A 13,820-nucleotide genomic window follows, 5' to 3' on the forward strand; every position below is an offset into this window, starting at 1 on the left:
CATGGTTCCCCCGCTACAGGGGGGAGACCCATACCCTAAGGGACTTTGAAGAAAAGTTGCTGGCACTATTCCGATTGTACCCTATAAATGCCGACCAGCAAATGGAAATCCTGCTGGCGCAGCTGGAGGGAGCTGCCCGCAGGGAAGTGTTATCATGGCCTGCTACTGAGCGGAGTACTCTAGAACAGATCTTCACCCGCCTCAGGGCCACTTTTGAAACTAGGACTGCCTCAGAGGTAAAGATGCACTTCTTTGGCAAGAAACAGAAGCCCGGTGAGTCCCTCCGTGACTATGCCCTATCACTTCAGGAGGCTTTAGGGGCTGTAATTCAGATAGATCCCAAAGAGGCTGATAACCGGGACCAGACCCTAAGGGAACAATTTATAACCGGGGTGTCTAGTGAGCAAACAAGGACCCAATTAAAGATGCTGTCCGCCCAGCACCCTAACAGTGCCTTTCTGGACTTTAAAGAACTGGCTATAAAGATCCTGGGGTCCACCGTATCTCCTGAGTTGAGCGCCCTATCTGAGTCATCAGCCTGCAGACCAAAACCGCTTGTCACTAACCGAGCTGAGGCCGGCCAAGCTGTTCAAGTGTCAGCTACCGATACTATTGCCATGCTGACCGAGCAAGTAAATCACCTCACTAAAAGTCTAGAGAGAGTGTGCAGAAAAATAGAGGAATGGGAAAAACCCATAATGCTAGAAGAAGAATTCCTGTCACCTCCTAGGCCGTTCTCACCTCCATACCAAGAGACTCACGCCAGGGATCCTGGGAGACGCAATAAAAACCGTAAGCGGCCCGTATGTACATATTGCAAAAAGCAGGGACACACAGAATCCACGTGCTGGCAGTTAAACAGGGCAACCCCTGAGGCTGAGGACCACCCCTCGGGAGGTAGAACACTAGGTCCAGAAGATCCAAATTGGATGCCACGGTATGTAGGATCCCATCCTAAAATCAATATAGAGATCAACGGGGTCCCCTTCGAAGCCTTATTAGATACTGGGTCTCAGGTCACTACTATTCAGCTGCCCGCCTTTGAAAGGTTCTGGGACACTAACCAATTGACCCAGCCGCCTGAATCCTGGGTGGAGATTATCGCCAGCAATGGCAAACCAGTAAAGGTTCATGGATACTGGGAACCCACCCTGCAGGTGGGAGAAGTAACCCTGCCTCAACAGGGAGTGATCGTAGTACAAGCCGGTGACAGAGGAGGACATCCTGTCATTCTAGGCACCAATGTCTTCAAAAACTGTTATTCAGAAATACTTGCTGTATTACATCAGACTTTGCCCACTGCTTCCTCTGCATCCAGGAGGGTGATTCAAAAGACTATTACTGTGTTAAGTGCCCAGCAGAGGTTTGCTAATGAGAAAGGAGAAATTTGTACTGCCAGGATCCGTGATATTAAGCCTGTGACTTTGCCTCCTAATTCTCAAACTCTTTTGTGGTGTCGTGCTGTCCTGGGAGTCGAAGGCCGAGATTATCCAGCCCTGGTGGAACCAATCCAGATGGAGGATTACCCTTATGTGAGAGCTGCCAAGTGCCTGGTGAACGTCTCCCAAGGTAAAGTACCTGTCCGTCTGATTAATCTGAGTAATCATCCTGTTGCGCTTACTAAGCATTGCCCTGTTGCCCAGCTGTCCCAGGTGTCCTTCCAAGACATCATTCGTCTTCCAGTGACAGAAAAGCCACCAGCTGCAGACAGCGGATGTTCGCCGGTGACCCAGCCACAAGTGCCCTGGTGGGAAGAGCTCCATGTCGGGGACGAGAATACCCCCCAACGGCAACAAGAAGGGATTATACAGCTTGTCAAAAAGCACCACCAGGCCTTCAGTAAGCATGCCACTGATTATGGAGAGGTGAGTGCCATACAACACACTATACCTACTGGCTCTCATCCTCCTATCAAGGAGAGATACAGACCTTTACCGCCTACTTCATATCAGACTGTAAAGGAAATGATCCAGGAGATGAAAGACTCTAATGTAATCCGGGACAGCCGTAGTCCGTGGGCGGCACCCCTAGTCCTTGTAAAGAAGAAGGACGGTGGTATCCGTTTCTGTGTGGATTATAGGAAAATCAATCAAATAACCCACAAAGATGCATACCCATTGCCCCGCATTGAGGAGTCACTAACTGCTCTGGGCTCCTCTGCCTATTTCTCCACATTGGACTTGACCAGTGGCTACTGGCAGGTACCCATGGCCCCTGCAGATAGGGAAAAGACTGCTTTCACTACTCCCATGGGCCTGTTTGAGTTCAATTGTATGCCGTTCGGGCTATGTAATGCCCCAGGGACTTTCCAGAGACTAATGGAGCGGTGTTTGGGTCACAAAAACTTCGAAACAGTGCTGCTATATCTAGATGACGTCATTGTGTACTCAAAAACATATGAGGACCATCTGAAACATTTGGCAGAAGTATTTGAAATCCTTATCAAATATGGCTTGAAGGTAAAGCCATCCAAGTGCCACCTGCTCAAACCTGCAGTAAGATACCTGGGGCATATAGTAAGCGGAGAGGGAGTGCAACCTGACCCTGATAAGTTAGCAGCTGTCCGTAATTGGCCGGTTCCTACTACCGTCAAAGAGGTGAGGAGTTTCCTGGGTTTTGCCGGCTACTATAGACGTTTTATCCCCCATTTTGCTCAAATAGCTGATCCTATCCAGGAGCTCTTGAGGGGGCAACCCAAAAAGAGTCCTAGAACTCCTGTGCCCATTGAGTGGAATGAGGAAAGAGAGATAGCGTTCCAATTGCTAAAAAAGAAACTGACCGAGCCTCCAGTGTTAGGTTATCCAGATTATAGCAAGCCCTTCCATCTCTATACTGACGCTAGCAAGCAAGGCCTGGGAGCTGTGTTAGCCCAAATCCAAGAGGGAAAAGAGAGAGTGATAGCATATGCAAGCCGCTCCCTGAAAGGAGCTGAGAAAAATGACCAGAATTATAGTTCCTTTAAACTAGAGTTCCTGGCATTAGTGTGGGCGGTGACAGAAAAATTCAAGGATTATCTAGCCGCCACCCCGTTCATTGCATTCACTGACAATAACCCTCTGGCACATCTAAATACAGCTAGATTGGGGGCCTTGGAGCAGAGATGGGCCTCTCGCCTTGCCAACTATAATTTCTCTGTAAAGTATCGTGCTGGACGTACTAATGATAACGCTGATGCTTTATCCAGGCTTCCCACAGAGACAGCTCCTGATGATGTGCGAGATGCTTGGGAAGATGTAGAGATGCCGGCTTTCTATAACAAATTTGCTCAACAGGATCAGGCTCGAGCTACCAATAACAGAGCTGCAGTTCCTTCATCCTCCAATAGGCCTGAACCTAAAGAAGAAAGGTGGGTGAGACTGCAGTCTGAAAGTAGAGTGCTGGGTGAGCTGTTGGACTTCATTACCAGTGGCAGAGCCCCTGAGAGGATTCGGCGTAAGAGTGCAGATCCTGAGCTCATCAAACTATGGAGACAGCGCCACCAACTCTTCATACAAAAGGGCCTGTTGCTACGGAGGAGCCTAGACCCAGTGTCCAACGAAAGAGTACACCAGATTCTCATACCCCGACGAGATGCAGGTATGGTGTTGGAGATGTACCACAATCAATCCGGCCACTTTGGGGTCCAAAAGACTGAGGCTACTATCCGCCAGCGGTTTTACTGGGTGGGCATGAGAGAAGACATGGAGAAGTGGTGTCGAGAGTGTGTAGCCTGTGCCTTGAAACGAAGTGAGCACCATGATCAGAGGGCACCACTGAGACCCATTGTAAGTACCCGTCCTCTTGAACTTGTCGCCATCGACCATGTAAAACTGGAGCCTAGTCGCTCAGGGTATGCTTATGCCATGACTATTATTGACCATTTCACTAAGTTTGTTGTAGCGGTGCCTGTGAGAGACCAGACAGCCAAGACTACAGCCGAAATGTTCTGGAAGCACTTCCTCCTGCCCTATGGATGTCCAGAAAAGATCCTCACCGACCAAGGACCTGCTTTTGAGTCTCATCTGTTCCATGAACTGTGCCGCTTACACAACTGTAAGAAGATCCGGACAACGGCCTACCATCCTCAAGGTAACGGATTATGTGAAAAAATGAATCAGACCTTGATAGAGATGCTGAGGGCCGTGCCTCCTGAAAACAGAGGAGATTGGCCCAGTCTGTTGCCACAGCTCATGTTCACATACAATCATACCATACATTGTTCCACCGGGTATACCCCTTTTTACCTGATGTTTGGGCGCCAAGGGACATTGCCTGCTGATCATTCATTGGATGTACATGTGCCTGACTGCATTAACCCATTACCTAACACCGACTGGGTTGCTGAACATCAAAGGCGATTGGATGCAGCCAAGGCCATTGTTCAGGAACGTATGGACTTTGCTAGAGACCGGCAGCAGAAAGACTATGATCAGGCAGCCCAGGCAGAACCCTTGACCATAGGGGCCGTGGTATGGTTAAAGAATAACCGTCGTACCAGCAAATTGGACAGTAAGTGGGAGCGAAGTCCTTATGTTGTCACTGCAATCCCAAATGTTGGAAATCACACTTATGAGATCACCCGGGAAGACAAGGGATCCCAAATTGTACACCGAAACCGGTTGAAGCTCTGCCTGACACCAGAACCTAGTGCCGAGAGTTCTGGATCTGAATATCCTGTGTCAGAGTCAGCAATACAGCCCGAGGATCCTATGCAGGCTGTTAGTAATCTGAGGTATGACGCTGATCCCATGCATTGGCTTCTGACGCCTTGGTTGAATTTGCTGGTGCCTGCTCCGGCCCCTGCTGTTTCTTCACCTCCAGAAGAGCCGGTTCAAGATGCCCCGGATCCAGTTTCCCCTCTTGTGGATATTGTTGTTCCAGTTGTTCCTGTTGTTCCAGTTGTTCCTGACCAGGGTCTCGCTGATGGAGACCCTCCTGTTGCTCCTGTCTCTTCTACCTCGTTGCTAAGGGTAGAGGAGACCCCTGTATTGAGAAGGTCTACCCGGATGACCAGGGGACGCCCGCCAGTCCGTTTAGGAGACTTTGACTATTCTGGTGGCGTCTCCTCCCAAACCGTTGTTACTGGGAATACCTTGTTGGACATTTGTGCTCAAGAATGGACTCCCCCACGTGAGCCCTTGCCTGTGCTACACCCACAGGAAACCCCTGGGTAGTTCCGTTATTAGGCTGTCATTTTATTGTGCAACTTCATACTAAGGAAATGTGCCCAGAGATGGACTCCACCGCATGAGAGCCTCTGTGATTTAATAAGAAATAACCTGGGTACGGACTCATGTTTGTTATTTGAGCCTCCAAGAACTTTTATACCGTTTTCTACTGTTTTATCATGGACTTATTCATTGTCATGGACTATCCTGGTTCTGATGTTACGCTGTGCCAGGTCAGCGCCCCCGTTCCATTCACTATCCTGAGAGAAGAGAACGACGCCCCTTGTCACCACACTTCATTTTTGCCAATTGGACCTGATGTCAATATAAATGCAGATGAATTACATGTATGTATGCCTGCATGTCTCTTTTTCTATTTCAGGTAGAGATTCCAGTTGGGAGACCCAGGATGGAGTACGAGGTCGTACTCAGCTTAAAGCAGTGGGGTATGTAGTGTACGGGAGTTGTAATACCCGTCACTACCAAAGTGTCACTTGGTGTGCTGTCGTCCCTCCTTAATTATGGAGAAGTTGGTATATGTCAGTTTTATAAAATGTCATGTAATGTAATGCATGTATTTCCCTGTTGCTATGAAACTTGCAAGTACAGGCCGGCTAGGGGTGTCATTCCAGCTCTTAGGCATTAGAGGGAGCTAGAGAGCCCTAGTTTATATAAGGCCAGTCAGGGAAGTGCAAGGCAGAGTAACCTGATCTAGTGTGGAGTGCAGAAGTCAGTCTAGACCAGAGCTCAGAAGTTTCTAGAGCCTGAGGAAGCATGGAGAGACAGAGGCAAAGATCAGAGGAGCCAGAGGTACTGAGAGAAACAGAGGAGGTACTTATTTAAGCCATAATCAAGGATATAAAGCCAGACTTGGGTTAATGGGCCTTGGTGAAGAATTGCTACATTCCAGGATCAGACAGAGTTAGAGTGCAAGCTCCTTTGCTGCAAATCCTGTGTTTAACACTCTGTAATTACCCTGCTGTACTGAATTGCCTGCATTGACCGAATTGCAAAATCGACTGTATGCTGAGGAACTGCGTTTCCAATATTGTCTCTGCCTGCAAACTACTAAAGTTGAAGTTCTGTTTTAACACCACGTTTCCTCAAATTATTCCTGCATCCGCAAACGGCGTGCCACCGTTTACTTGGCACTGGCGTCACGAACTATTCCTACCTATACCTGCCCTTGCAGAGAGTCAGCTGTACCAGGTTAGTGTATATTGCACTACTACACCCAGAAACACCTACTACGCACAACTTGAGTACACTGCATATGTTCTCCTGTATGTTCACATGCTCCCCACTATGTGCTCTATATGAAGGACATGTATGTTCTCCTGTATGTTCACATGCTCCCCACTATGTGCTCTATATGAAGGACATGTATGTTATCTTGTATGTTCATGTGTCAACAGATGCAATTTATATAAATGTAATTCCTCAATAAACTCATGGCTTTTCCCATCTCAATAAATCTCAGGATTTCTGGGGCACCCTCCACCCCGTGGGCTCCAGGGCCATGTTCTGTGCAGATTTCACCCCTTAGTGAAGTCTGGAGCCCCTTCTATGTACTTCCATTTCTGGTTTCTGGACTCACCCTAAGCAGACATGTATGAAGGTTTGTCATTGACACATGGGAATGCTGGTAAGGCTCCATTCACACGTCCGCAAATGGGTCCGCATCCGTTCCACAATTTTGCTCAACGGGTGTGGACCCATTCATTTTCTATGGGGACGGAATGGATGCGGACAGCACACAGTGTGCTGTCAGCATCCGCATTTGCGGAGCGCGGCCCCGATCTTCAGGTCCGCAGCTCCGCAAAAGATAGAACATGTCCTATTCTTGTCCGCAGCTTGCGGACAAGAATAGGCAGGCATTTCTATAGGGTTGCCGGGCAGGTGTGTTGCGGGTCCGCAACACACCACGGACGTGTGAATGGAGCCTTAATTGTATAATATAATTCATTATATCTCCAATGGGAATGCTGGGTGTCATTCATGAAGAATATGATCACATAAACCCCATCAGGACCCTTAAACAATATCCAGCTGTGAAGCTGCAGAGATCACATGACCCCATCTGGACAATTACACAATATCCATCTATGAAGCTGCAGAGATCGCATGACCCCATCTGGACCATTACACAATATCCATCTATGAAGCTGCAGAGATCGCATGACCCCATCTGGACCATTACACAATATCCAGGTGTGAGGCTGCAGAGATCACATGGCCCCATCAGGGTTGTTACACAATATCTAGCTGTGAGCCTACAGAGATCACATGACTCCATCCAGACCATTACACAATACACAGGTGTGAGGTTACAGAGATCACATAACCTCATCAAAACCGGTACACAATATCCAGCTGTGAAGCTGCAGAGATCACATGACCCCATCTGGACCATTACACAATATCCAGCTATGAAGCTGCAGAGATCACATGACCCCATCTGGACCATTACACAATATCCAGGTGTGAGGCTGCAGAGATCACATGACCCCATCAGGGTTGTTACACAATATCTAGCTGTGAGGCTACAGAGATCACATGACTCCATCCAGACCATTACACAATACACAGGTGTGAGGTTACAGAGATCACATAACCTTATCAAAACCGGTACACAATATCCAGCTGTGAGGCTGTGGAGATCACATGACCCCATCCGGAAACAACACCCAGGGGAGAGGCTGTGGCGATCACATTAACTGGAGATCTCAAGTGTGGATACGGGCAGTAACAATCTTTTCAGGTGAGGACATGTGCTACAGAGGTTGTTGTGAGGACATGATCTTCACCTCCTGTAAATTATACACTGGGGACAGTGTACCGAAAAACTGAACCAGGATGTAAAGCACAAGAAGACTATAACAGGGTTATAATCAAGGTCCAGATAATGTCTAAGACTATTACCCTAACTGTAAGCTCGAGAACCAGACTGCTAACCTAACTGTAACCCAGAGTGATGGACTGCTACCCTAAGGCTGGGTTCACACGAGCGGATGCCGTGCGTGGCATCCGCTCCGTGAAAGAGTGCCAAGACCCGATGCAGACTGCAGAGGCACGGAGCATTATCAGTCATGTTAATGCTCCGTTCCTCTGCAGTCTGCATCGGGTCTTGGCACTCTTTCACGGAGCGGATGCCACGCACGGCATCCGCTCGTGTGAACCCAGCCTAATTATAACCCTGAGAGCTAGACCACTACCCCAACCAGCTACTACCCTAACTGTAACCCTGAGAACAACACTGCTACCCAAAATGTAGCCCAGAGTGATGAACTGCTGCCCTAACTGTAACCCTAAGAACCAGACTGCTACCCGAACTGTAACCCCGAGAACCAGACTGCTACCCAAACTGTAACCCCGAGAACCAGACTGCTACCCAAACTGTAACCCCGAGAACCAGACTGCTACCCTAACTGTAACTTCGAGTGATGGACTGTTACCCTAACTGAAACCCCGAGAACCGGACTGCTACTCAAAATGTAACCCCGAAAACCAGACTGCTACCCTAACTGTAACACCGAGAACCAGCTACAACCCTAACTTTAACCCCTACCCTAACTGTAACCCCGAGAACCAGCTAAAACCCTAACTGTAACCCCGAGAACCAGCTACTACCCGAACTGTAACTCCGAGTGATGGACTGCTACCCAAACTATAACCTAGACAACCAGACTACTACCCAAACTGTAACCCTGAGAACCAGCTACTACCCTAACTGGTTGTCAAGGTTATAGGTTAGGGTAGCAGTCCATCATTCGGGGTTACAGTTAGGGTAGTAGCTGGTTCTCGGGGTTACAGTTTGGGTAGTAGTCTAGGTTATAGTTTGGGTAGCAGTCCATCACTCAGGGTTACAGTTGGGGTAGTAGCTGGTTCTCGGGGTTACAGTTAGGGTAGCAGTCTGGTTGTCAAGGTTATAGTTAGGGTAGCAGTCCATCATTCGGGGTTACTACCCTAACTGTAACCCCGAGAACCGGCTACTACCCTAACTGTAACTTCGAGTGATGGACTGTTACCCTAACTGTAATCCCAAGTGATGGACTGCTACCCTAACTGTAACCTTGACAACTAGACTACTACCTGAACTGTAACCGTGAGAACCAGCTACTACCCTAACTGTAACCCTGAGAACCAGCTACTACCCTAACTGTAACCCTGAGAACCAGCTACTACCCTAACTGTAACCCTGAGAACCAGCTACTACCCTAACTGTAACACTGAGTGATGGACTGCTACCCAAACTGTAACCCTGAGAACCAGACTGTTACCCTAACTGTAACCTCAAGTGATGGACTGCTATCATAACCATAACCCTGAGAACCAGACTGCTACCCTAACTGTAACCTTGAGAACCAGACTGCTACCCAAACTGTAACCCTGAGAACCAGCTACTACCCTAACTGTAACCCTGAGAACCAGCTACTACCCTAACTGTAACACTGAGTGATGGACTGCTACCCAAACTGTAACCCTGAGAACCAGACTGTTACCCTAACTGTAACCTCAAGTGATGGACTGCTATCATAACCATAACCCTGAGAACCAGACTGCTACCCTAACTGTAACCTTGAGAACCAGACTGCTACCCAAACTGTAACCCTGAGAACCAGCTACTACCCTAACTGTAACCCTGAGAACCAGCTACTACCCTAACTGTAACACTGAGAACCAGCTACTACCCTAACTGTAACTCCAAGTGATGGACTGTTACCCTAACTGTAACCTCAAGTGATGGACTGCTATCATAACCATAACCCTGAGAACCAGACTACTACCCTAACTGTAACCCTGAGTGATGGACTACTACCATAACTGTAGGAATACCAAGTCACCAAATCTTCTGAGTAAAGATGCATTCAGATGCTGCGAGGAGCAGCCCATTGTCGAGAAGGAAGAGTTCCTGTTGACTGCCCTTTAACTGGAGGTGAATTGCTGCTGCCTTCACTTGTCCTCATACAGCTGTTCCTGGGCAGCAGATCCCTGCTTACATACAGTACCACAATCTGCTGCCCAGGAACGTGAATTGAGGTGTTAAATCATTTTGCTCATTCAGCAGGTGAACTGTGGCAGATTATCAGGAATGAACATTAAGCTATGGAAATCCAGGGGATTCACATTCGACCATTGTGTCTGGTGGTGGTGGTGGTGGTGCCATGAGGTTGGGATCATGGAGCAGAACTAGAGGAGAATGAAGAAAGCGACATCTACCTCTATTGGTGTTACAGGACCTCGTTACTCAGGACTTCCTCCATTGTAATGGAAGAACCAGCTGGTGACATATGGCACATGGCTGAATCTGTCTCCACTTACTCTCCACTGCGGCTGGAAACTGAGGGGGAAGAAGCATAAATACTCCAGTATTGGGCATGGTGGATGTCCAGTCTAGACAGAGGTCCAGCTCCCCGTTCTTTGAAGACTGTACCAACCAGGTGGGTGTCAGCTCTGGTTCCCACAGCCCATGGTCCACCGCCAGTTCAAAGAACCTTAACCAGATTAACCATGACAAATACACCAGATCCAGCCTCAGACCGTCTCATTAGACTGCTCCTCACCTGGGAGCACTTACATTCTCGACACAGCAGCAGCTCTTTGCCTCTCTCTACATTTATCTCTCCCCAGTCTATGTCTCTGCGTCTGTCTCTTTCCCATCGATCTCGCCCTGTCTGTCTTTTCCTTGTCTATCTCTCCTCTATCTAGATCCATCTCTTTTTTTCCACTCTCTCTTCTCCTTTTGTATCTCGCACTCCTCCTCTCTCTCTTCTCCTTCTCTCTCTCGCCCTCCTCCTATCTCTCCTCTCTCTCTCGCCCTCCTCCTATCTCTCCTCTCTCTCTCGCCCTCCTCCTATCTCTCTCGCCCTCCTCCTATCTCTCTCGCCCTCCTCCTATCTCTCCTCTCTCTCTCGCCCTCCTCCTATCTCTCCTCTCTCTCTCGCCCTCCTCCTATCTCTCCTCTCTCTCTCTCGCCCTCCTCCTATCTCTCCTCTCTCTCTCTCGCCCTCCTCCTATCTCTCCTGCCCTCCTCCTATCTCTTCTCTCTCGCCCTCCTCCTCTCTCGCCCTCCTCCTATCTCTCCTCTCTCTCTTGCCCTCCTCTCTCTCTTGCCCTCCTCCTATCTCTTCTCTCTCGCCCTCCTCCTCTCTCGCCCTCCTCCTATCTCTCCTCTCTCTCTTGCCCTCCTCTCTCTCACCCTCCTCCTATCTCACCTCTCTCTCTCGCCCTCCTCCTATCTCTCCTCTCTCTCTCGCCCTCCTCTCTCTCTCACCCTCCTCCTATCTCACCTCTCTCTCTCGCCCTCCTCCTATCTCTCCTCTCGCCCTCCTCCTATCTCTCCTCTCGCCCTCCTCCTATCTCTCCTCTCTCTCACCCTCCTCCTATCTCACCTCTCTCTCTCGCCCTCCTCCTATCTCTCCTCTCTCTCTCGCCCTCCTCCTATCTCTTCTCTCTCTCTCGCCCTCCTCCTATCTCTTCTCTCTCGCCCTCCTCCTCTCTCGCCCTCCTCCTATCTCTCCTCTCTCTCTTGCCCTCCTCTCTCTCACCCTCCTCCTATCTCACCTCTCTCTCTCGCCCTCCTCCTATCTCTCCTCTCTCTCTCGCCCTCCTCTCTCTCTCACCCTCCTCCTATCTCACCTCTCTCTCTCGCCCTCCTCCTATCTCTCCTCTCTCTCTCGCCCTCCTCCTATCTCTCCTCTCTCTCACCCTCCTCCTATCTCACCTCTCTCTCTCGCCCTCCTCCTATCTCTCCTCTCTCTCTCGCCCTCCTCCTATCTCTCCTCTCTCTCTCGCCCTCCTCCTATCTCTTCTCTCTCGCCCTCCTCCTCTCTCGCCCTCCTCCTATCTCTCCTCTCTCTCTTGCCCTCCTCTCTCTCTCGCCCTCCTCCTATCTCTCCTCTCTCTCTTGCCCTCCTCTCTCTCTCGCCCTCCTCCTATCTCTCCTCTCTCTCACCCTCCTCCTATCTCACCTCTCTCTCTCGCCCTCCTCCTATCTCTCCTCTCTCTCTCGCCCTCCTCCTATCTCTTCTCTCTCGCCCTCCTCCTCTCTCGCCCTCCTCCTATCTCTCCTCTCTCTCTTGCCCTCCTCTCTCTCTCACCCTCCTCCTATCTCTTCTCTCTCGCCCTCCTCCTATCTCTCCTCTCTCTCTTGCCCTCCTCTCTCTCTCACCCTCCTCCTATCTCACCTCTCTCTCTCGCCCTCCTCCTATCTCTCCTCTCTCTCTCGCCCTCCTCCTATCTCTCCTCTCTCTCTCGCCCTCCTCCTATCTCTCCTCTCTCTCACCCTCCTCCTATCTCACCTCTCTCTCTCGCCCTCCTCCTATCTCTCCTCTCTCTCTCGCCCTCCTCCTATCTCTCCTCTCTCTCTCGCCCTCCTCCTATCTCTTCTCTCTCGCCCTCCTCCTCTCTCGCCCTCCTCCTATCTCTCCTCTCTCTCTTGCCCTCCTCTCTCTCTCACCCTCCTCCTATCTCACCCTCCTCCTATCTCTCCTCTCTCTCTCGCCCTCCTCCTATCTCTCCTCTCTCTCACCCTCCTCCTATCTCACCTCTCTCTCTCACCCTCCTCCTATCTCTCCTCTCTCTCTCGCCCTCCTCCTATCTCTTCTCTCTCGCCCTCCTCCTATCTCTCCTCTCTCTCTTGCCCTCCTCTCTCTCTCGCCCTCCTCCTATCTCTCCTCTCTCTCTCGCCCTCCTCCTATCTCTCCTCTCTCTCTTGCCCTCCTCTCTCTCTCGCCCTCCTCCTATCTCTCCTCTCTCGCCCTCCTCCTATCTCGCCCACAACAAGCAGAACAATCAGAGTTCCCTTTAGAGCTGTATTAGACTGGCCAATTGTTTGCAGGAACGCTGGTTAGCCATGATCTGGCGGTGTAATACTGCCGCCGATTCCCCGATGAAGGAGCAAACGCTCATTCATTGGGAAATCAGAATCTTTCAGCTTAAAAATCCTTGTTTGCTGGCAGCAGATGAAGGTGTGTAATCACGACCTGCTACCGGCAGACGACTAGTCGGTGTGGGGCCGAGCGTTGACGATAATGATCAGTGCTCCCCGACTGTATTACACTGCCAGATCAACGCTGCGGCCGGCCTTAATGAGCAGGAGATTGCCGGGAAGGAACGCTTCCGTCCCGACAATCGCCTGCTAGATCATGCAGTGTAATACGTGCTTTACTCATACAGCCCGAACACCACTGCCGTCTGAAAAAGTGAGAAAACCTAGACCACCAGAGCCCCTAATAAGAACCCTTTCTCTTCCCTAGACCATCAGGGCCCCTAATAAGAACCCTTTCTCTTCCCTAGACCATCAGGGCCACTAATAAAGACCTCTTTCTCTTCCCTAGACCATCAGGGCCCCTAATAAAGACCTCTTTCTCTTCCCTTAGACCACCAGAGCCCCTAATAAGAACCCTTTCTCTTCCCTAGACAACCAGGACCCCTAATAAAGACCCCTTTCTCTTCCCTAGACCATCAGGGCCCCTAATAAAGACCTCTTTCTCTTCCCTAGACCACCAGGGCCCCTAATAAAGACCCCCTTCTCTTCTCTTAGACCACAAGGGCCCCTAATAAGAACCCCCTTCTCTTCCCTAGACAACCAGGGCCCCTAATAAAGACCCCTTTCTCTTCCCTAGACCATCAGGGCCCCTAATAAAGACCTCTTTCTCTTCCCTAGACCAT

The sequence above is a fragment of the Bufo bufo genome, chromosome 3, assembly GCF_905171765.1.
Source record: "Bufo bufo chromosome 3, aBufBuf1.1, whole genome shotgun sequence".
Classification (NCBI taxonomy): Eukaryota; Metazoa; Chordata; class Amphibia; order Anura; family Bufonidae; genus Bufo; species Bufo bufo.